Genomic DNA, 25,804 nt, shown 5'->3' on the forward strand with positions numbered 1-25,804 from the left:
CCCAAGTAGGAGAAAGACTTGAACAGGCACTTGAAAAAAGAATACCTAAATGGCAAGAAAATATGTTAAAGGTGCTCAACTTCATAAGTCATCAGATAAATGCAAATTAAAACCACAGTGAAGATTAGATAAAGTCTATAAAAGACAGACAGACCAAGTGTTTGGGGCAAATAGAATTCACATATTTATAGGAGAGTAAGTCGGAACAACTATGCCTGCATGTGGTTGGAAAACACAGGAAAACTGGCATTATCTACTAAACTTGAACACACATGTGGTTTTTTATTTTAATTTTTATTTTATATTGGGGCATAGTTGATTTACAATATATTAGTTTCAGGTGTACAGCTAAGTGATTCAGTTATACACATACATGAATCCATTCATTTTCAGATTCTTTTCCCATATAGGTTGTCACAGAATATTGAGTAGAGTTCCCTGGTTGTTTATCTATTTTTTATATCGTAGTGTGTATATGTTAATCTCAAACACCTAATTTATCCCTCCACTCCACCTCTTCCCTTTGGTAACCATAAGTTTATTTTCAAAGTCTGTCAGTCTGTTTCTGTTTTGTAAATAAGTTCATTTGTATCATCTTTTTAGATTCCACACACAATAGCCAGGACATGGAAGGAACCTAAATGTCCATTGACAGAGGAATGGATAAAGCAGATGTGGTGCATATATACAATGGAATACTACTCAGCCATAAAAAATGAAATAATGTCATTTACAGCAACATGGATGGACCTAGAGATTATAATTATAAGTGGCGTAAGTCAGACAGAGATCATACATGTGTTCTATATCCTAGCAATTCTACCCCTACATATATACCAATAGAAATGTGCACATGTGTCCACAAAAAAACATGCTCAAGCATATTCATAGCAGCAATACTATCCACTATAGTATATTCATAAATGGAATACTATAAAGCAATGAGAATTACATAACTAATTTCAACAAATGGATGAATTGCAGTCAAAACAATGCAGATATGAAAGAATACATACTGGATAATTCCATTTGTATAAAGTTTAAGGATCAATTCAGGAGAGGCAACCAGACCTCCTCTTGTCTCCTTTTCCTCTCAATGACAAATCTGAATGTTCACCATGGCCCTAGCTTCTTCTTCAACCTCCTTCACCCCTCTCCAGCATTTAATATTGAACTCCTACTTCAGAGGAGTCTGAGGCTCATTGGCCATCCCCAGCCCCTCTGCTCATACACCTGCAGTGAGGCCCTCATCCTCCCCGTCACTCTTTACCCTGCTTCAGAGGTGGGAGAAGGCCTTATGCTCTTGGGAGACAAGCCCTCCCTCTGTGCCTTAATGCCTTCCCGTCTTCCTCCAATGGCTTTTTCTACCAGTATTTTTAAGTGTGTTTCTTCAATCCCCAAATTTATATCACTCCCTTGTGTATCACTCTTGAACTGAATTACCGTCTACACTAATGCCTCTTAAATCCACTTCACCATCAAAAACCTCTCCCCCATTTCTTATTCAAAGATACCCAGTGATCATTTTCACTGGTTTTGGATGCACCATTTTCACATGATGCAGTCAAGTCTCCAATTTTCTGTAGCTGCTTCTGCTCAGCCCATATAGTTTCAGAATTCATTGAAAACGTTTCATTCTTTATTGACTGTACCACTCCTTTCCAACGAGATCATGGATTACTCCGTCTTCCTTGAGTCTTCCTGTTCCCTAGTTTCTGTGATATCTCAGTGTCCAGTACCCTTCTGACCTGCTGGCTGGTCCTCCTTCCCGGCCTGGATCTGCTTCTTCCTGCACCTGAATGTTCATGATCATTGGATACCTCCCCTTGGTCCTCAGCTCATACAGCTCAGATAACCTAAAGCTTTATTTTGAGCCCAGAATATTCCCCAGAGCTTCAAATTTCCATATCCAGCTCTTTGTTGCATATTTTCATCAGAATATCTAGGTCAGTGTGGACCACCACCCAAGACAGGAAAGAAGACGGGACTGGCAACAGCCAGAGTGCATTTCTATCCTCTGTGCCTGGCACAGAGCAGGTGGTCGGTAAATGTAAAATGAATGAAGAAGGGAAGGACTAGCGAAGGGGGCTCTGAGACTCTCAGACATATCTTCTGATCTGTACCATCCATCACTGTGACTTCATCCAGACACACGTCGCACAAGTGCCATGAATCTGTTACCCAGTTTCAAAGAAGAGGACTAAATTAGCCCAGAAGCATAAAACTGTCATTTAGTTTATGTACACTATTTCAAGTTTTCATTAGTTGGATGCCTTTTTTGTTTGTTTGTTTGTTTGTTTTTTAATGTAGCCTCTGGCTTCCAAAAAAACTAAATTTCAGAGAATGTTCCTGAAGAGACCAAGACTGCTCATCAAAGGCCATCTCAGCTGAGTCCCAGTGGCTGAGAGGGCCAAGCCCAGCCTGCAATCACAAGCTGTTTTCTCATTAAACTTCTTCACGAACAGTTGCTGTGAACCATTAGGCGGCTGCTCTGGATGAAAACGAAAGATTTTCTGTATAATATATTTTTTTACAGAGATTATTTAAGGCATGATTTCTGTTTATGGTCCCAGGATAAATTGTAATCACCTTTGTTTACCTCCTATTCCTTTCTTAATTAACTGACATCCTATTAGCATACATTTTTTTATCCCAGGAGTATTAATTATACATAATTTATATCATAAGTATTTATTTCATATCAGGGGGATGAATAAAACATTTACCTGTTTATAGCTACTTGAGGTTAACATTTTGATACAAAAGACTCACCTGAGACTTCCAATCAAATTATCAGATTTTTAGTTTTCTGTTACATAATGATACTGTACTAGTCATTGTAGTGCTTTATTCCACTTTAGGCTAAACAATCGTTTAGCAGAGCGCTGTGCTGGCAGCATTAATTACCAATGATGCATGCTTTGCTGCACAATGAGATGCAAATAATAAAAAAGTGAAATTTGCTAATATGAGAGCTGGATCTACATTGGAATTGGAATACCAGTACTAGCCCTGGCAATGTTACAAAAACCTCTAGGCCTTTAGTTTCATAGCTCCTCAGACCTAGAAGGGATCATAGTGATCAAAGAGCACATCCTTTGTCATTTGAAAGGTGAGGCCTCGTAGGCCCAGAGAAGGCAAATGATTGACACAACATAACCCATCAGCAAGCAAATGCCAGAGCCTGGATGCAGTACAATTATACGGACCCTGCTCCAGGACGTTTTCCACCCACTTAAGGATGCTCTTCTCTCTCAAAACAGGGTTAAATTTAGATGTTTGTATCAGGTATGGTCTCATGCCCAGATGTTTTGAAATGAGCTGCACATGAATCAGATTTGGGAGGAGAAACATCACAAGCTTTCCTCTACGGGGTGGCTTAGGTGATGTGAAGAAGGAATGGTGTAAACCTCTCAAAAGATTCATAGATTGACTGGAGTGCCAGTCCCCAGGCTCGCAATGCAGAACACGCTTCTCCCCAGCCCCCAGCTCCCTTTCCCCCTACACCTGTCACTGGCTTTCTTCTTACTCTGAATGCATGGATGTCCAAGACCATGGATTCTGGGCCCTTTCTGCTCTCTGAATATTTTACTTGCCAACTACAGTTACCCGGAAACCAGTAGCAAAGTTAATGAGAATACAAAGGGACCATTTCACCTGAGAAATCTGTTGCTTAGAGAGATATACAGAGGATTTGGGTGGTTTCATGAGAGAAAAAATGTATGTGCATGAGCTGAGCAAGAGTACTTAAGATTCAGAGCACAAATGAAGGAGAGGAAGGAAAAGGCAATTAAGTACCTGTTCCGTGATAATCCCTTGCTATGTTCACTTACATGTTCCCTAATTCACTTCTTCCATTTGCCCTGGTAAAGAAGTACAATTATCCTCAGCTTGTAGAGGAGAAAATTGAGATTTAAAAGATGTAGTCATTTGAGTAACAGCCATTGCTAAAGATAGTGTTGGGGTTTGAACAAAGGTCTAGGTGTGTTTGACACCCAGGCTCTTTGCCATGACACCACACCAAGAGCAAGAAAAATGGTAACAGGTGTTTAGGTAGAAATGCTGAAAAAGCACTTCACTCCATATTATTCACACCCCAATTTGGAAGTATAAATGCTGTGTCTTTAATGTGTTTTACTATCTTGCCTGGAAAGAACAAAGCATACTTTTCTCAAAGAAGTCTTTTCAAATTGCTAACAAGTCAAGGTGGAAAGAAAATACATGTTGTCGATGCTGGGGAAGAGTGAGAGGAATCTGTCTTTTTGAATCCCATCTCGTAACATGGAAATGGTGACAAAGGTAGAAAGAAAAATGTACAAAACAAAATATGGGATGTCCCAGAGTTTCATGGCCCACAAAGCTGCCCAGCCCAGTGGGTTCTCCAGTGTGGCTCTCTTGGGTTCTTGCCTGGCTCCCAGCCCAGTGGGATGAGGCAGGCAGCCCTTCACAGCTCAAGACTCAACTCACCTCTTCCTTCCTGGTTAGCACATAGCATGAGGGCTTGCCAGTATCTGGTGCTCTCAGTAGGGTCATCCTCCTGCACCAACCACGAAATGTTGGAGTTCTCCAAGGCTCTTCAGGGCTCCCATCTCTTTTTCTCTATGTTGTCTTCATAAGCAATCTCATCTAAACCCATTGATTATGCCCTGACTCTTCAGTTTTCAGCCCCAGCCAGGACCCCTCTTTTGCGAACCTGTCTGAGATATGTACTCAATAACTGCCTTAGAAGTCCCCAAAACATGTAAAGCTGACCTGTAGTAGACAACACTCATGATGTCCTCCCAATGCACTAAAGGGAAAAAAATTTTAAAAAGAAAAAAAAAATCAAAACCAGTCCTTTCCTGGGTTCCTTAGCTCAATGAATGACATTTTTCTATTTGTTCAAAACAAAAGCCTGTCTCCTCCACCCTATCCAATTTAGCACCTGTCTGTTTTGCGTCCTAAACATATCTTGAATCCACCCATGTTTCCACTTCCACTGCCACCATCAAAAGCAAGACTAATATTATCACTCACATGGAATTCTGTAATCGCCTTCTAATTGTTATCTTCAAGTTCAATATTGCCCCCCCAACTTTGCTTCTGTTTGCTTTTCTTTTCTTTTTTTTTTTAACATCTTTATTGGAGTATAACTGCTTTACAATGGTGTGTTAGTTTCTTCTGTATAACAAAGTGAATCAGCTATACATATACATATATCCCAATATCTCCTCCCTCTTGCATCTCCCTTCCACCCTCCCTATCCCACCCCTCTAGGTGGTCACAAAGCAGCCAGCTGATCTCCCTGTGCTATGCGGCTGCTTCCCACTAGCTATCTATTTTACATTTGGTAGTATATGTAAGTACATGCCTGTTTTCTCAACTATAGCCACAGTAATCTTTTCAGGATTCAAATGTGGTGCTATCAATCTCCATTAAAAATAATGGGAAAGACCTTTTAAAATTTGGAACAAAAGCAGAAGCCAGAAAGAAAAGATTGGTAAGGCAGACTACATAAAAATAAAATATTTCTGATGACAAGACAGCCCTAAACAAAGTTAAAGATAAAAGACACTCTTGAAAATTTAAAAAAAATACTGATTTTCTTAAACTATAAAGACAACCTAAAATAGACTTTAAAAAATGACAAAGAACCTAATCAAAAAAGGAGCAAAGAACAAGCTATACAAATACATAGACATACACACACACACAAATGTCTCTTAAACATTTTAAGAGATTCAGCCTCATTTTTTTTTTTTTTTTGGCAGTACGCGGGCCTCTCACTGTTGTGGCCTCTCCCGTTGTGGAGCACAGGATATGGACGCGCAGGCTCAGCGGCCATGGCCCACGGGCCCAGCCGCTCCGCGGCATGTGGGATCCCCCCCACGGGGGCACAAACCTGCGTCCCCTGCATCGGCAGTGGACTCCCAACCACTGCGCCACCAGGGAAACCCCAGCCTCATTTATAATAAGATATAATGCAAGTTAACAAGATACCATTTTTGTTTATCATATTAGCAAAGTAAAAATGTTTAACAATATATTCTGCTAGTAATGGTATAGGGAAAATTCCTTTCTTATTGCAGTAATGATAGAAACTTGTAATTTAATAACATCTATCAGATTTAAATGCACATACTCTGATCTAGCAATTTCCTTTTGGGAATTTATTCTTCATATATAATTGCACATGTTTAAAATTATATATATTTATATATATTATATATATTATTATATAATATATATTATATATATATAAATATATATATACTCTCACACATATATTAATTATATAAACTGCAGCATTGTTGTAATAACTGAAGACTGGAATAACTGAAATGTCCCCCTGGGGCATCCCTGGTGGCACAGTGGTTAAGAACCCGCCTGACAATGCAGGGGACACAGTTTCGAGCCCTGATCCAGGAAGATCCCACATGCCGCGGAACAATAAGCTGGTGCACCACAACTACTGAGCCTGCTCTGTAGTGCCCGCGAGCCACAACTACTGAGCCTGGGTGCCACAATGACTGAATTCCATATGCCTAGAGCCCATGCTCCACAACAAGAGAAGCCACCACAATGAGCAGCCTGTGCATCCCAATGAAGAGTAGCCCCTGTTCGCTGCAACTAGAGAAAGCCCGTGCTCAGCAACAAAGACTCAACGCAGCCAAAAATAAATAAATTTATTTAAAAAAAAGAAAAGAAAAGAAAAGAAATGTCCCCCAATACTTAATTGGTGAAGTATATTGTGGTTCATTCCTAAAACAGAATACTAGGCAGTCATGAAAAATAGTGGAAAAGATCTGCATAGGCAGAAAGGAAACAATCTCTTAGACATATCCTTAAATGAAAACAGCCATGTATGATATAGTGTGTATAGAGGAAGTGTGTATGTGTGAGTGTGTGGTGTGTATATACTTGTGTATAGATGTCATAGCTCTGGAAAGATGCACAAAATATTTCATTTGGGAGAGAGCCTGAGCGGCTAGAAGCCTCTGTTTAGAGAGATACTGACTTTGCACTGGATTCATTTGTACTACTGTAGCTTTCTACTCACATATATACACACACCTGTGTGTGTCTGTGTGAAGAGAGAAAGGAGTGTAGACAGCCCTTTTTGAGGTCTGAGTGTGAAGGAGAGGTGAGTAGACGGGTAGTGACTAGAAGCAGTGAGAAATTTAGCAAGAGTGTTTTTGCTTTTGTTTCTTAGTTGATGTATATTTGTTTTACAATGTTGTGTTAATTTCCAGTGTACAGCAAGGTGATTCAGTGATACATATATATGTATCTGTTCTTTTTCAGATTCTTTCCCCTTAGAGGTTATTACAAAATACTGAGTAGAGTTCCCTGTGCTATCCAGTAGATCCCTGTTGGTTAACTATTTTATATATAGTAGTGTGTATATATTAATCCCCAAATCCGAATTTATCCCTCCCTGAGCAAGGGTTTTGTAAGAGGCAAGAGTATTGCCCATGTTTGGAGCTGTTGAGAACGAGAAAGGAGAGAGTCTTCGGATGCAGGTGAGGAAAGCACATCAATCCAGGAGCCCAGAACCAGGCTGAAGGGTGAGGACCTAGAGCCAAGATGGAGATGGGAGCGGGGGCATCCTTCCATGCAGCAGGGGAGGGAAGAGGATGCGTGGATGTGCAAGTTTACGTCATTTGTTTTCCTGCAGTTTCACTCTTCTCAACAAGAAATTCCTGCCATGTCAGTAGGTGAAACCCAAATGAACGGAATTCCAGGGAGGAAGGGGGAGGTGACCAGGTGACAGGCAATAAGAAACTGTTATGCAAACTCTAGAAAAGCAGCTGTGTCATCTTTCAGGTATATATACACAATGGAATATTACTCAGCCATAAAAAAGAAAATGATGCCATCTGCAAGCAACATGGGTGGACCTAGAAATTATCATACTAAGTCAATAAGTCAGAAGGAGAAAGGCAAATATCATATGCTATGACTTATATGTGGAATCTAAAACATGGCACGAATGAACCTATTTATGAAACAGAAACAGAATCACGACCTAGCTGTCTATCTCCTTTGAATCTCTCCTGGTCTTTTCTCTTCCTCTGCCAGCTGCTGAGGATGATGTTTCAGGGCTATCCTCTATGTCCCTCCTGGGTGGACTTCACCATGTCTCACTATCAACTGTGCCTCCTTTGGTGCCATCAGGATGTGTGGAGCATGTGTCCCAACGTCCTCGGCTTGGATCTGCTTTCTTGACAACCAGGCAAGTGGCACCTTCGACCTCTCCCCAGGGATCGTGTATCTTGTCTTGTTTCCTTAGCTCAGCGCTCCTGAGAGATGCGACCACTTGTGCTTTCTTGTGCCTCCTGTGCACAGCACCCCTCTGCCACCCCCCACTTTCCTCACATCTGCTTCCCTTTGTGGATTCTCACATCAGTCCAGAGCACGTAATATTTTCAAAAACAGCTCTTCTAGAAAATTGCTCCTGGACTATCATGTTTTAGAGGCTGTCCAACTTCTAAGTGGGTTAAAATCTACTCCATTTTGAGTGAAAATAACTTGACCCAGATGTCGGCAGCTAATATTAACCAGCAGCCACTATTGTCATTGTTGTTTCAAGTTGCTGTGTGTTTATTGGACACCAGGGCACTACTGTGATGTGATGAGGTATAAGGTATGAACGCTGACTTCAAGGAAGTTAAGATCTAACATAATAAATAAGTAGAAGATATGTTAGTATAATATTTTTATTAGAGTTAACATAGATATATTCACAAGAATACTAACATTTAAGAATGCCAAAATATTAAACACCTCCAATAGAAGGTCACTAAGGGCATACAAAGAGCAGAGGTTTTCAGCTTTACAAATAAACATGAAACTTTAAAGAGATGTATTTGAGAGACAATATCTTAACTTTACATCAAAGGAACAGAGTCAGTATTTAAAAAAAAAAAAAAAAAAGGTCACTGGCTCCCTGACTGACCCTTCCTCCAAACCCTCCAATCAGTGACTACTCTTAGGGCGACAGTTGAGTGTGGTGTGAAGCCTTCTCCAGTTTCCCAGATGAAGGCACATAATCTTCATTGCCATGTTCTAGGGCACCCCTGTTAACACGAATTTCCCATGCGTCAGCCTGTCACCTGTTTAGTTCCCTGCAGTGCTTTGCATGGGGTCTCCACACAGGGCTGAATACACCTATGCATGTATGGAGATGGGATTCATGCGTCTTACTTTCCTACCATGGAGATAGTCAAGTTCTTGTTGGGTTTAACTTGGTCTCATTGCTTTGTAAACTGCCCAAGTTCAGAGGCCATACTTTATATGCATGTTAAAGGCAGCTGGGATCCTTGCCTGCGAAAAGTGACCTCCATATGACTGGAGGGCCAGGCAGTTTCTGCGTGTCAGCCCATGAGCTCTGAGCACAGAGGGACCCTGTCATTCTAATGGCTGGTTCTCTGGCATCTCGCACAGAGCCAGGCCCCAGTATATTCTCAATAAGCGTTACTTCAGCAAGAAGAACTCCACTCTAGCTTCATTCAAAGGCAAATTCAGAGAGACAGTATCTTGAGTCCCTGGGAGTTCAACTGGGCAGGCTGGCATCAGAGAAGTATAGCAGGCCCCCTGGAAGGGATCAGGCTTGATCCTTCTGCTGTGTATGGAAATAAAGCAGAATTGCCTGTTTTTCTACAAACTCTGTTCTTTAGGCAAATCTGAAATCATCCTTATTCTCTTCAGACCACACACTAGACAGCTCTTCAGCCAATATTAAAAAGCAATCTCCAAGCTCATTACTAAATGAGAAATGAAAGAGCTGAAGGTAAAAACAAAATGATCACTCTGGACAGATGGCTGGTGAATTTGTAGACGAGCCTCAGGGCCTCCTGGACCTGAATGTAAAGTAAAAGCAACTTTACTTCTGTTATTTCAGCCTCTTTCAAGGCCATTAGCACCATATTATAATTAGCACCAAGTCTCCAAAATGCATTTTGAGGGACCAGCTCAGAACTCTGAGCAAAGATGAAGGTGTATTAATGAAACTGCATCTAGAGTCTGGCTTAGGAGCCAGCCCTGAGAGGTGATTTATAACTGGCTTCAATCTAACCTCACAAGCATCCCTCCACACTCCAAGATACATTGATCAAGACAACCAAAATCAGGAGCTACTGCCATCTACTTGAAAGAAGTTAAAAATAATTTTCACAGGAGATTTTCTACGCCATTTATTACTTTTTGCCTGCAATTAAAAAATGCATAAATACCTCATTCTAACCAGAAAAAAAAAAAAAAAGAGTTTGAGGCAAAATTTGGCTGTTTCCAATTTCAAATAATATAGTAGTGTTAATGGTGGAAAGAATTTGAACCTAGACTCACAGAACTGATGAACATTTTAGAATAGAGTGTATAATATTGCTGCATGTGAATGTGGAGAAGAAAAAGCAAAGTTTTCTCATAGTAATGATGATAATATAAATACAGAAAGGCAGGCTTTGGAATCAGACTGCCTGTACTCAAATCTCAGACTCACCAATTAGGAAGAGGGCAAACCCTGTCAAGTCACTTAACCTTAACTGTGTCTCTTTTTCTCATTTGCAAAACGGGAATAATAACACCTAACAGGATTACTATGACAAGTGGGTGAGGTCTTTGTGGCCACTCTTATCGTTGATGATAATGATGCCTACCTTCCAGGTCAGTACTCAGGGCAGTGTGGTTGAAGGTTTGAACTGGAGCACCTGAGTTCTCATCCCAGCTCTCACCCAGTGGCTGAGGGAGTGTTGATCGTTCACTCTCTTTACTCTGACATCAGTGGCTCCCTCTGAAAATAATGAAGAAACTGGATTGAATAACCTCCAACTTCCTTTCCAGTTAGCACATTCCATGCTTTCTTTCAGAAGGAAAGGGCTAATTTTCAGAAATAACCCTGAATTTTGAAGAACCCAAGAGCACTTTGATTTTATTAGTGAAGAGAATTCATTTACCATTCTCTCTTTCATCGACATGATACAAAAACAACTGAGACACTGAGCCAGTTCAGGGAACCAGCGATTTGGTTCTAACCCATTGTGTGGTGCCCTTCAGCCAAAGCCAAGTGAAATGTTTACTTTTTTTCAGATATAAAAGGATGGCTGCAGAGAGGCAGTGTCACAGTGGAGCAAGGACATAAATGACAATGTGGCAGGGTGGATGGAAAAAGAGAGAAGGTAAGAGAGAGAGAGACCACGTCAAAGTCAGAGCCAGAGATAACTTGTGTAGACCAGCACTCTCTCCTGCCCTAGTGGTTATGTACTGCTATGTAACACACTATCCCAAAACACTGGTTTAAGACAGCAGACTTTGATCACCTCACTCAGTTTCAGAAATCTGGGAGTGGCTTTGTGGGGGTTCTGGCTCAGGGTCTCTCATGAGGTTGCAGTCAAGCTGTTGCTCAGAACTGCATCATCAAAAACGTTCAAAGGGCTGGGGGAGCCACCTCCATTCACACGACTGTTGGGTGGACCCCTCAGTTTTTCATTGGCTATTGGCTGGAAGTCTCAGTTTTTCTTCACGTGGGTCTGTCCACAGGGCAGCCACCTGAGTGTCCTCAAGACAAGGCAGATGACTTTCCCAGAGCAGGATGAGATCCAAGGTTAGTTGATAAGACTGATTATCCAAGAGAGAGAGCTCTAGTTGGAAGCTGGGGTCTTTCATAACTTAACCTTGGGTGTGACATACCATCAGTTCTACTTTTTCAATTTGGTAACACAGACCAGAGCTGGTGCACTGTGGGAAGGGACCACGCAAAGGTGTGAACACTGGGGTGGGCATCACTAGGCACTGTGCTGAAGGCTGGGTGCCACATCTGCCTGCTTATGGCCAAAACAAATGGAAGAGGAAATAAGATCTCCAGTGGTCCTTCAATCTGACCATTTCCGTGAACCTCCCAAAGAGACAATTATTATTGGATTGGTTGTTTGAGCCATAAAGTAGGTAGAGGTACCATTTACTAAGCTGAACTCATTGGGTAGAAAATTAGTTAAGAGTTTTTGGAAAGAAATCATGAATTCTGTTTTGGAAATATTTAGCTTGAGATGTCTATTAGAGTTTCATGCTGGATATGATGATAATGTCTTAAGATATGTATTTTTCCTTCCACATGGCTGCTAAGCACAAGCCAGTGACTTCACCAAAGAAGAGCTAAAACAGTTAAATACTCCAGCATAAGAGGAAAATCTGGCTACGCTGGACTTAATAGGGGTGGTATGTCAGTCTAAAGCAAGGCATCTTCCATAGAGAATTTCAAGAACAATTTTGATTATACTTAAGGAGTGCAGTGCAAGTATAGTAATTAATATCATCTCCTTGATAACTCAAAATTACATCCCAGCTCTGACTTGTCCCCTGTACTCCAGATCTGTGAACATAATTGCCTACTTGACATACACTATACACTTGAGTGTCTAATAGGTCTTAAAACTTAACATTTTCAAAATAGGGCTCCCAGTTTTTCATGCAACCATCAAGTTTGTTCCTTCTTGAGCCTTCCACATTGCAGTATATGGTACCATCACCGATTCAGCTGTTCAAACAATTTAGCAGTCATTTAAAATTCTTTATTATCCCTCACACCTCACATATAATCATCATCTGATTCTATTGGTTCTACTCCCAAATATGTATCACATCACAACCTTGTCTGCCTCTGTGTTTACTGAAATCACCCTAGACCAAGCCATGATGCTTTCAATCACCTGGACCGCTATCGTTGCTACTCATTAATTTATCTGATTCCACTTCTGGAATCCTCTTTATTCATTGAGCCCAGCAGTCAGAATGATCTTTTTAAATGTCTAAGGAAGAACTCAGTTCATGTCCTGGCTTAAGGCCCTTCAATGGTTTCCAATTACACTCAGAAATAACTTCAGACTCGTCACTGTGACTGCAAAGCTCTGCCTCTGCTCTGTCCTTCCCTCACACACTCCCCCCTTTGCTCTCCACTACACTTGCCTTCTTCCTGTCCCTATAATACACAATATTTGTTCCCACATCAAGTCTTTTCCACTTGTTTCACCTGGAATCTCCTCCCCCAAGCACTTGAATAAACTCATTCTTTTGATTATTCAGGTCTCAAATAAAATGCCACCTCTGGAGGTATTTCATGATAATCTATGAATATTGGTTCCAGTTCCTAGAATCCTCTATCACAATTAGTCTGGGTTATTTTCTCATGTCATTTGGCAGTATTAGAAACTGTATGTGTCTTGATTATTGTCTTGTCTCAAAGAAAAGTAAGCTCTAGGAAAGCATGAATATTTCCTCCCTTATTTACACTAATTTTGCCAGGATCTAATATGATATATACTAGTATTAGGTGTAGCATGTAGTTGGCACTCAATAAATATTTGTTGGATCAGTAAATAAATCATTACGCACCGTCTAGCTGTCAGGCTTGGGAATGCCCTTTCCTAACTTATTTGAGTGCTTGTGTTGGTTTTCCCTAGGTACAATGCTTGGGTAACTTATTATCACCAAGACCTTGGATGAGAGGAATATGAAAGTAGAGTGAGCAGTGGGGCAAAAACACACAACAGTGAATGGGCATGAGGTAGTCCTTTTTTCAAAATTAGTGGCTCAAATGGAAGTGGGGATATGGAATGGCACAGAGGATACAGACAAGGATTATACATGTTCAACAGAACATCAAATCCCTGAGCTAGGGTGCAACCAGAAGAATACTTCTGGCAAAGAGCCATTTAAAATATCATTGAGATAGAAACTTCTTGAGTGCTTGTCTGTTTTTTTTTTTCATTTTGAATTTCCCCTGCTCCTTCTGACAAGTGCCAAGAACAGTGCCTTTTGCATAGTAGGAGCTCAGTGAATATTTTTGATGCATGTGAAATGATGAAGCAGAAAACTAAGACCAGAGCTGGTTGGAAGTCTGCATCTGGGTAGGCATGCAGGGAAAAAAATATGTTCAGTGCCCAAGTCAGGCCAATTAGCATTTTAGAATCCAGGCTAAGAAAACACCAAATTGAAGAGACAAATAAGTGTGATATCAAAGTCTGTCAGTGACAATACAAGAAAAAAAAAAGACAGACAAATATCCCTCATAAGCACTGATTCAAAGATCCTAAACAAAATAATGACAAATTAAATCCAACAGTATATAGATATACAGGAGAATTCATCATGACCAAGTGGGGTCTATTCCTGCTGTGAAAAGTTGATATGATATTCAAAAATTAATCAATATCTCAAAGAGACGCCAAACCTACACAGTTGTATAAGGCAAATTCTACCAAATATTCAAGGAACAGGTCATGTTTATACTATGCAAAATATTCCATGGCATAGAGAATGGTGGGCTAATTCTCAACTCATTCTATGAAGCTAGCAAAATTTTAAAACCAAAAGAACAAAAGGAAAGCAAGATAAAAGAAGGAAAGGGAAGCAATGAAAACAGAACAATAAGTCATTGCTGTCTGTGTACTTGTGTCCTTAAAATACATATTAGTAAATCTAATTAATCACTATATTTAAAGAATAAGCCATCATATAAAAAAGCAGGTTTAAACTAGGACTTCAAAGAAGTTTTACTATTTGGTAATCTGAATAAATAGAAAAGAGAAACATGATTATCATAATAGTTACTGGAAAAACACTTGACAAAATTCAGCACCTCTTCCTGGTAAGCAGCTTTCACTGGAAACAGAAGGGAATTTTCTAAGCCTGCTGAAAAGAATCTCCCAGTTAACCACAACAAAAATCACAGGAAGGATGAATCATTAGAAACAATCAAGGACAGAAACAAGAAAACGATGCTCACTGTCACAGAAACTAGAAGTTGCAAGCCATAAATGAGATAAGATAAAAAAGTATGGAAAAGCATAGAACAGAGTTTCTCAAAGTGTGGACCCTGTATCAACGGTGTCAATTTGTCAGAGTGCAAACCATCAGGTCCCATTCCAGACTTGAATTGGAGACTCTTAGACTAGAAAACAGAATCTGTGTTTTAACAAGCCCTCTGGGGGTTCCGACTTGTGCTAAAGTTTGAGAACTTTGCTGTAAGCAATGCTGGTGACACCCCACCCAGGTCTCCCATCCCGCCAGGGCACTCCAACCCCCCACCACTGGTTGTGAGTGTTGGCTTCCAACAGTTTGCAGCTGCCCTTGACCTCCTCCTCAGAAATGTCCTTAGTGGAAGGAAAGCCACATGCTCAGAAATGTTTGCAGGATCCACCTTATATCTGGGGCAGCCTGCAGCCACCGACTAACTGACGCAGGGTATCAAAGGCCCTCTGGCTTCCAGGTCACATGACTATGATGCTATTCACCATCCAGAAGGTCCTGAGGGATCAGACTGAGGCTGGACCACAGTTGAGTCCCATCTTTGCCCAGCTTCTTTCCCTGTACCTGGTCTGCTTCCCAGTACACCTTCTCTAGAAATCCAGCTCTGCTTCTGGAAAACCCAATCTGAGGCACCAATTTTGAACATTGTTTTCTACTTAGAATTTTTAAAGTAATCAACCTAAAATTATTATAATTATTCTACTTATATATTCTATACTTATATAATGCTATGTGTCAAGTTCCTTCTATATATTAACTCATTTAATGTGCACAATGTTATCCTGATACAGATACATTATTATTATTCCTATTTTACAGATGAGAAAACCAAGACACAGAGAAGTTTAATAGCTTTCTTGATGACATATAATTAAAGATTTTTATTAGTTAGATGAAAGATAAATGTTCAAAAGTAATTCGAGTTTGCAAATCGGATAAAAGTGAACTACTAAAAATTTTAAGTGAAAATAAGAGTTTATCAAATCATGGGCACAACTAATGATTATACTTAAAGATCACTTTATTTGGTTTTCATTTATATATTTACTTCCTTTTATATACAACTGTGGTAGAAAGATCAAGCTTCACCAAGCATAAGTATCACTGCTCTCCCGACTCTTGGTTTCTAAATCCAAAAAGAGTAAATTCAGATCAATTTTGGGATGACCCCATACTATCAGAATCCTCTCTACTTGCTTTTAAAACTCAAAGACCGAAGAGACTTGGAGAAGAGAGTTTTTCTCACCATTAAGTGTGCTCTGGGAATGCTCACTTTCCAACTTCAGGAGGAGGACAGGTCGGATCTGGAGGGAAAAGTCCCATCTTATCCTCTCTATATCCTCAGCATCAGGCAAGGCCCTCAGGCTAATTCTGGCCAATGTATGTCAGGGGAAGGGACCCACCACAGTCGCCCCCCGGCTGAAAGCACCCCAGATCCTCAGTCTCACTTATGTGGTGGTACTGGGACCCGTGACCCTGGAGGCCACAAGTCCCCTTTGTGCAGCTGAAGGTGACAGAACCTACATCAGCCTGACTCCCAGCAACTGCATGAAGCTGAACCCACTCTGTCTTCCAAGGACATTGGTACAATCAAGATAAGAAAAGGAAACCTGGCCACGTGTGGCCACTGAGATTCTGGAATTTACATATTGGCATAGTGTGACCAAAACTATATTGACTAATACAGCGATTATTTATTAAATCTCACATCAGTGGGAAAGAAGAAACTAGGTAAGTTAAAGAAAATGTTGAAAAATTTAGAGTAAAATGGAGTTAGCCTTCCTTCATATAATACAAAATAAAGTCCTGATGAAATTGTAAGAAAAATATTTTAAAAATATATAGGGGTCTATTTTTTAAATAATATTTTGGTAAGACAAGAATTTTTATATTTACAAAGCACCAAATTCAGATATTAAATAAAAAGAATGACAGACATAACTACATAAAAATGTAAAATGTTCTTATGAAGAAAGACATATTAAAGATAAAAAAAAAATTTTCCTGTTCTAGAAACATCTTTGCTATGTACCTGTGTGCACAAGCGTGCACACATACACACACACACAAATACACACAAACAGAATGTGTATCTAAAAATACCTAAAAAGAAGTGCTATATATAAAGTAAGAATAAGTAAACACATAGTAAATGTAAATAATAATGAGAAAAGGATATGAATAGATACATTATAGATGAAGAACCCAAATAGATAATATGGATATTTGCAGTGGCCCTTCTTTCTTATAATCAGGAAAGCTAAAATTAAGAATATATTAATTTCATCCTTTAAACTGATTAAATATTGAAAGAAGAACAATAAATAAAGACAGAGGTGAAAAATCAGACCTTGTCATACACTATTAGAATGCTGTAAATAGCAAAATCCTCTTGAGGACAATTTAATTTTATCTATCAGTAAAAAAAAAAAAAAAAAAAATTAACTCAGCAAATCCACTTCTAGGAACCCCTCACAAAGAAATATTTAATTATATGCACAAATTTTATAATAATATTTAATTTACTGTAACATTATTTGTAATATTTCCAAATTGGAAAATAATACACATCAAAAAGGAGTAAAGAAATAAATTACATCGTATCTATACTAAAGAATACTATGTAGGCATTTGAAAATTAAATAAGACATGTTTACAGACATTAAAGAATGTCTCAGATTTAGCCTAAATGAAAAATTCAAGTTGCAAGCAATGAGCATAGTTCAATCCCTTTTATATAAAAAGAGTATGACTGGAAGCACTTGTGTAGGTTATCTGTTAATTTGTGGAGGTAGAAAGACCCTATTAAACTCTATGTGTTAAAAAGGGAATGTGTTAGTTTAAAAAGTCAATTGAATAAAAAATAATATGCAGAGCCTTCTGTTGAATCAATAGTGTATGTTATATAATCGATTACTGTTGCCAAAATCTAGCTGTTATTACATTTCTCAATATTGCAAGGTTTGTGCATACTTATAGTTACATATTATTTTTCTTTAAATCAACTCAATTTTATTCTCACATAAATTTATTTTTAGAAGTTTAAGCCATTACACAAATATGTAGAGATAACTACAAAGACAAATGAAAAGGATTTTTCAATTTAAAAGGAGATTGTGCAACTAAATCATAGATTATTTATATAATGCAAATATTAAAAAATTAAACTCTTTTTTAAATGACTGCCTGAAAATAAGTTACTTAATGAGAAAGAGGGAGGTGTTTTTGACCAGTTAGATAAAGGATGTATGGTATGTGGCTGAACACTTAAGGCATCTATGTCAATAAAAGAGTTAATTTCTTCAGTTTTAGCTAATCAGCACCAAGTCGTGGTACCCACATGTGGTTAGGAAGGGAGGAATATTTCTCTGACACTGTTGAACACTGAGAGTTATTGTTATTCCAAAAGAAGTGAGTTGTCCAATAAACTTTCACTCAGGAAGACTTCGGCACACCCCACAAAATCAGGTCTTCTGAATATGTTCATTTACATGTTTACATGATAATAACTTGAGAAAATACCCATGGACACCATGCATTAGGTCTTTCAACTGTCTTTTCACTATGGTCAAAATAGTTCTCAGCTCCTTTATAGGAGTTTCTAACCATAACCAGGTTGATCAATGATAGGAGTTTATAACCATAATCCGGTTATAGGAGTTTATAACCATAATCAGCTTATAGGAGTTTATAACCATAATCAGGTTGATTGAATGGGTGAATTTCCCAGAGGTCTCACTCCCACTGTCTGGGTGTGTCTGAGGAACAATTATGATTAGAATAGCCACCATTTCCTGAGTCCGAGATGCCATTAAACACAGTCTTCACACAATATGTCATTCAATTCCCACTATACCCTGTACAAATTCAATCCCCACTATACAGCCAAGAACTTGAGTTTCAAGGAGCTAAGGTGACCTGCCAGGGATCACACAGTAGGAAGTTACAGTCTAAGTATCAGCATCAAAAATTGAACCTCGGTATGTTGTGTTCCAGAACTATCCTCCTATCTTCCAAACTGAAACTGGAAGCTACAGGTACTAAATATCCTCAGAACAACTATATCCCCTCCATTGGGTCTTAACTTGGTGGGGTAGGAGTACAGGAGGCCTACTCAGGCACAAGAGCCTCTAGAATGTGCAGATAAGGGGAACCCTGGCACTGCTCGTTCAAAGTGCCATAGTCACACCCCGATGGAGCTGTTGGCTGGCAGGGATGCCTGTGAGCTCAGTGTGTGTGTGTGTGTGTGTGTGTGTGTGTGCATGTACAACCTGCTCCTCTCACCTTCCTGGCTTCCTCTCCAGTTCCTTTCTTCCTTCCTCTCAACCCCAAACTGCACACCTTCTATAGCCCAAGCTAGCCCTGCCTCTGTCTCCTCTTCCATCTCAGATTTATGTAAAACCAATCTGTGATAACCATGATGAATATATTATACTTGTTTGAAATACTAACTGAACTATTAATAGCTTAAGAACAAATACTCTACTTCCCAGGCTTCCTAGCAAATGTATTATTTAGGTATGTTTCATGGGTATATGACTGGCTTTTTTTAGAATTGGGGCATAGTTGCTTTACAACGGTGTGTTAGTTCCTGCTGTACACCGAAGTGAATCAGCTCTATGTACACATATATCCCCTCCCTATTGGACCTCCCTTCCAGCGGCCCATCCCACCCATCTAGGTCACCACAGAGCACTTTATGCATTTATATGTCTCTTCAACCTTCACTGAAATAATTAATCACAGTCAACAATGAATGTGTTCAAAGTTCCCTACATGGGTTTGAATTAGTCACTAGTATCTGCATTCAGGACCCTGAATTCTGTGAATAATTTCAGGTACTAACACCTGCAGTCTAGGTCTGGGAAGTAAGCTGAGTTGGCAGGTGTGATCTTTGCTTCCTCCTGCTGTATATCAACCACCAATGAGTTTCAGCCCAAACCCAGACTCTAAATTGAGAAGCAGCTTTATGTTCTGCTCTGCTGTTTAACTGTGCCATGTGGTTTTTAAACGGCTTTTTCTTTTTTCTTTCTTTCTTTTTTTTTTTTTGAACAGTCAAGATGAAATTGGCTTCTGGTCAGCAACTCGTTTTCTTTTTCCCTCCTCTGAGGTAGAGTAGCCAAAAAGGATTTTGTTTTGTTCCATTTTGCCTGCAAAGCTATGGGTAGCCAAATATGACTACAAATTATCTACATTGTTTTTATGAAGAAAAATATATTTATTTTCCTAGCACTTGGAAGCAGCGCCTGCTAGGGCCAGGGAACTGATGTTGTCCCCTGATTTCTGTCCCACTCTTACCCTAATTGGAGAGATTTGAGCACACCAGAGGATACGTGGGGCTAAATTGGGGTATTATGAAAATAGTTCACAAAGCAAGTAGAAAGCTATATATAAAAATGATATTTATTTCTCATTTTAAATGAAGCCTAAGACAAAAGGCATATAGGTAAACACAGCTGCAACATTTTTAGGCATATAATCAAATGCAAAAATAATATTGGAAAACTATGTTAATTATTGTAATTAAATTGTGAGCAGTATTGATAGAAAAATATCTTTAAAACATATAAAATCAAAATGGAGCTTATCACATTAGGGGAGTTTGCTCCATTATATATGAGGTGCCCAGGTTGACGTACCATTTGGCCAATGCCATACTCCTCCCCAGCAGTAGACTAGGGAAAAGAATGGATTGGCAGGGACCAGAAAAGGGCTCCATACCTCTCTACTTCCCAGGCCTGATTTCAAAGTTTGGGGAACTATGTTTGTCTGGACACAACTCCAGAAATTTGGCAGGGAATGGTGGGAAGAGCATAGGCTTTGGGGTCAAAGTGATCTGTATTTGAAGCACGGCCCAGTCATCCTTTACCAATGTGATTTTCCTCTCCACGTCCCTGTCTATAACATGGGGCAAGGGTCTTGAAACCCTTAGAAACCCCAATTCCACTTTGACAGAACTGTTGTCTGTACAAAAGGAAATGTGTCATGTACCCCACATAGTTTGTCCAGCTTTGTTATTATATGGACATGAAGCTCTTGTCCTTCATTAAGTGCCTTGGGGTTTGAGGAATGGTCAAGCAAACCTGGCTTAACCGTAAAGATACTAAACTCTCAAAGTCCAGAAGACTGTTTCTGGCTGCCTGTAGTCTTAGTGTTCGCTTTCCTCACAGATTTCTTTGTTCGTGAAGACACCTTAACTCCAATCGAGGCTTTTAAACCAGTGTTGGAGTCTTGTTATGGTCTACGATGCTTCTCTTTTAGAACGTTTCTGGTTGTAGGAGAAAACTGGTCATCAACCAAGAGGTTTATGGGTGCCATTTCTCCTACTTACTTTGTATCACTCAAGGGGGAAAAAAATGCTTCTTCAAGCTTTCCGATCAACTTCACTCACAGCAAAGTCTGGTTGAGGAGCCACACTGGAGTCTTCCCCATCTGTTGCTTCGTGGAAATGTTTGTACAGGATCTGGGCTTTCTGCCGAGACCCATTTCCATCATAAGTCTTGTGTTTCCTGTGCATATTCTCACTCTACACATTAACCCCCTTTTCAGTTTTCACTTAAGTCTTATCTCTCACTTGATGAGCAATTTTTTCACTGGCTGGATCATTTGCAACAGTTTCACAAATGTCTTTTTCTCATTTCTGTAGGGAGAAATTGGTGAACTTGTTCATTCCTGAGATCTGAGCTACCGCTGAATTCATTTCTCTCTTTAATTTACTCATTTTTATATTCTGGCAAAGAATCTTAAGTGGCTTAGCTTGTCTCAATTTTTCTTAATTTTCATCATACACACTAACAGTTGGCTTTTGTGTCGGGGGGGAGGGGTTATGAACAATTATTTCACAAAGAACAAAATTTTGAATAGGTGAATATAAGTGACTACATCTAACAGCAAGTACACGTGATACAAACCATATAGAAGTGGGCTTACTGACATAGATATCAGGCTGACTCAACTCTGGATCCCAGTCACAGGGCACAGGTAGATCCTTACCATAGCAGGATGTCACACAGTGTTTATCTAAGTGACAGAGCCAGGTAGATCTGTTCAACTTCAAACCCCACACTTCTTCCACAACACGTTGTAAGTCACAGAAGTCAGCCAGCCTCAACTTACCTGTAAGATGAAAATCCTCATAATAATAATTGCCTGTTTCATAGTGTTGTGAAAACCAAATAAAATAATATCTGTGAAAAACGTCTGAAAGATTGTAAGTACTCTGCCATTAGAGTGTTTTCTTTCCTACTACAGAAACTCTATTCCAGAATAGCCCCCATCCTCTGCCACTAGACAAGAGGAATCTATGGTTTTAGGGCTAGAACAGAATCTATGTGGGGAAAATGTAATGGGGAGGGGGGCCTGTGCAAAATTTTGCAAATCCTTGAAAAATAAATGTTTTTACAACCAATAAAACAAAACATGGGACATTGCTGGTAGGAAAGTAAAATCGTTCAGCCACTATGGAAAGTAGTATGGCAGTTTCTCAAAAATGTAAATAGAATTACCATATGATCCAACAATTCGTCTTCTGGGTATACACTCAAAAGAATTGAAAATGAGGACTTGAACAGATGTTTGTACACCGTGTTCATAGCAGCACTCTTCACTCTAACCAAAAGGTAAAAATAACCCAAATTTCCATTACCAGATGAGTAGATGCAAAAAAGTGGTATATATACACAATAGGATATTATTCTGCCTTAAAAAAAAGGCATGAAATCTGACACATGCTACAACATGGGTGAAGCTTGAGGGCATGATGCTCAGTGAAATAAGCCAGACACAAGAGGGCAAATATTGTATAATTTCACTTTGTGGGGTATCTAGAGTGGACAGATTCATTGATTCATAAAGACAAAAAATAGAACGGTATTTTCCAGGGGTTGGGGTGAGGGGATAGTAGGGTGTCAATGTTTAATGGGGACCGAGTTTCAGTTTGGGAAGATGAAAAGTTCTGGAGATGATGGTGGCGATGTCTGCAAAACAATGTCACTGTACCTAATGTCAATGAACTGTGCTCTTCAAATGGTAAATTTTATGTATGTATATTATAAAGTAAAAACGAAAACACAATCTTAAAGGCATCTACACCAGACAAATCAACATTAATGTCATGCTAGTCATCTTAAATGAGTTTTGTTTTGTAAATTAATTTCTTTTTATCATTCTTTTTCTCCCCAGTTTTATCAATTTTTTTTGTAGTGTTAATGAAATCTGCCTTATTCATCTGCTTTAGCTGTGGATTGTAAACAGATTAAAGGTCATTTATTTTGCCTTTATCTGGTCCTTCATCAAAAAGCTCAATAAATTTCTCTGTCTTATGTCTAAGAATACTGTCTTTCTGCCTCCTGGGTTATGCCATGATTTCCAATAAGGTATGTTTTGTGGATTTGTGAGATTGAAAAAAGTTTGTATTTTTCAACCTCTTCCCAGTCTTCTCTAACTTTCTCCAAGTAAATGCACGTTAGATCCTCTGCCATCAGACCCCCGGGTCAGTCCCAGCTCCTCCTTTCTTCCCTGGTGACTCAGGCATGCAGTGTTGAGACTGGATTCCTTTACCTTATTCTTCCTTCTTTCTCTCTTTCAAGAATTCATTGCAAACATTACCTTCTTTCTCTCATCCACTCTATTTCTCTTTTTTATTGATGATGCCACTTCCCTCTTTTTTTTTCTTTTTTGCTATTTCCCTCAGTAAAGATAACCTGCAACTCTAATGCTTAGCAACCAAAATTCTCTAAGAGATGTGAGAATTGAGTAAGAAGCATTCAGTTTATCTGATTAGAGAAATGGATTGTAAGGGATGGTGAATTATTACAATAGTAGGCAACTAATAAATATTTGTAATTGAGGCCAACTGTTTTAAGAAGTAATGACAAAGTCTCCTTCTGAGGTTTAGTTGAAGAGGTCTTGCCCCAAGCTCCACCCAAGTATGAGTGGTGGTATAACTGTGGTTAAGAACATACACTTTGGAATCAGCTACAGTTGGACTAGAACCTATCCTTTGCCACCAACTAGCTACAAGACAAAATTTTAGTCTCATTCTAGGGATAATGCCTATTATGAGGACTAAGTGATATCAGGTATGTAAAGTAATATGAGGTTTATATTTATTCCATTTGTACATAGTAACAACTATGCCTATGATCACAGAATAAGAAATTATTATTCTCTCTCTCTTTTATTTTATTCTCAGATATATTTTACCCTCTCTATTATTCCTTTATAAAGTGTATTAGTAAATCATTAAAAAATATATATGACCATTAGCAGAAGTATTTTGTTTCTAGAGCCTAAAACTATAAGTATGCAATTGTTTCCTGAGCCCCTCCTTCTAAAGAATTTGGAGTGGAATGAAGGCACATGCAATAAAGTTATAGAAAGAGTGGTTTTGTCAGTCTTTCTGTCAGGTTTCTACCACCTCTGCAGTTAATCCTTTTCCCTGACACTTTCTTTTCTTACAAATCAATGAATACAATGAATATAAGTGTAAGTCACTGCATTGAAGGAAATGGGTCTCTTGAACTACAAATATCATCAGGTAGCCCCAGATCACCCTCGGTATGATCCAAGGCTCTGGGTGTAATGTGAGAGGAAGAAGTGGGGAAATAGAGTTGGGTTTTTCCTTCACGTCTTGAGTAATAAGTGTCTCTAGTTATGTAGCTCTGATTACTCAAGTCTTACAATATTCATTTTGGGCTGATGTGAAGGATGAGGAAAATAATAAAATGTCTGATTATCTTTGCAAAAAGCTGCATGAAGAGTGAGAGGTTTTAAGTGGTTGGGCCATAATGGTAGGGAGGATGTGAACCCAGTTTGGAGCCTGTTTCCTCCTCTGAGTCAGTTGATTTTCTCAGCTCCAGTAGCATCAGCAGACTGAGCCCCTCATGGTCAATAATCAGAGTTCAGGGAAGATCTCAGTGCTGTACTGAGGGGCTTGAACTTGGATGGGTGCAATAAGCAAAGAGCTTGACTTTTCTTCAATTACTTCCTTCCAACCTGCTTTGAAGCATCACCTTTTTTTCCAGCGTAACATTAATTTCTGGTTAGTTTCTATTATGAGCATCTCATTGGGGAAATAAGACTCACTTTGAAGTATGTAAAAGTCCCTCTCATCGGATTCAAGCCTTCTCCCCATTCCCAGCTCAGGTCTGACCCTGGCTCACGGGACTTCAGTGAGGAAGAAAATGTGGGCTGTTCTCGCCTTGTTTACTTATCTCCTCCTACTGCCAAGGCTGGTGAGGGTGAGTGGAGACTTGAGAAAACATACCAAAGTCTAACTTGATTGGTTTGGTTATAATATGACTACTGGGGTAATAGTAGTAGATGTCCAAATGCTGGGCTTTTCCTTAGGTGCAGGTACGTGTGTTCCTCAGAAGACTTGTAGAACTTGAACTTGCTTCCCAGAGACATGTGGAAGCCTCTTCAGCTCACTTCTACTGCTCTCCCTCCAGCCACAACTCCTGCACCCGCAAGTCTACCCCACAGCCTCATAGCACCAGACATGCTCTTGGTCTTCACCTATTCAAAGAAGGTCAAGCTTGGCTATTATCTTCAGCACCCACCTCGCCCAGGAAAACCCCACATCACTGTCTCTCCACTGAGCATACTGGTCACCTCCTGCTGGTTTCACCATTGTCTGGCCTCTCATCCCCCAGGCTGCTGGGAGTGGAGGGGTGAGTCTGCCCTGAAAGTGAGCTCTGTGTTATTCAGCCCAAGAGGAGACGTCTAATCCCTCCCTTTTGAATGTGGAGGATTAATTACAACTCCTCTCTCTGAGCACTAGGCATGGTATCTAGACTAGTAAAATTCTATTTAATATCCTGTTATATATATTTATTAAATAAATCAACATAGTCTTTCTGTTAATGTGTTGAATGGATAAGTGAAATCTTTGTGGGTGGGAAACTTCCTGTGCACATAGTTACAAACTAGATCAAAAGCTTGTTAACAGCAGAAAAAGCACTGCATCATATATTTCTTTCAATCATATAAATGCACGTTGGTAATGATTCATACCCTAGTG

This window comes from Mesoplodon mirus, assembly GCF_964341445.2.
Source record: "Mesoplodon mirus genome assembly, chromosome: 14".
NCBI classification, from domain to species: domain Eukaryota; kingdom Metazoa; phylum Chordata; class Mammalia; order Artiodactyla; family Ziphiidae; genus Mesoplodon; species Mesoplodon mirus.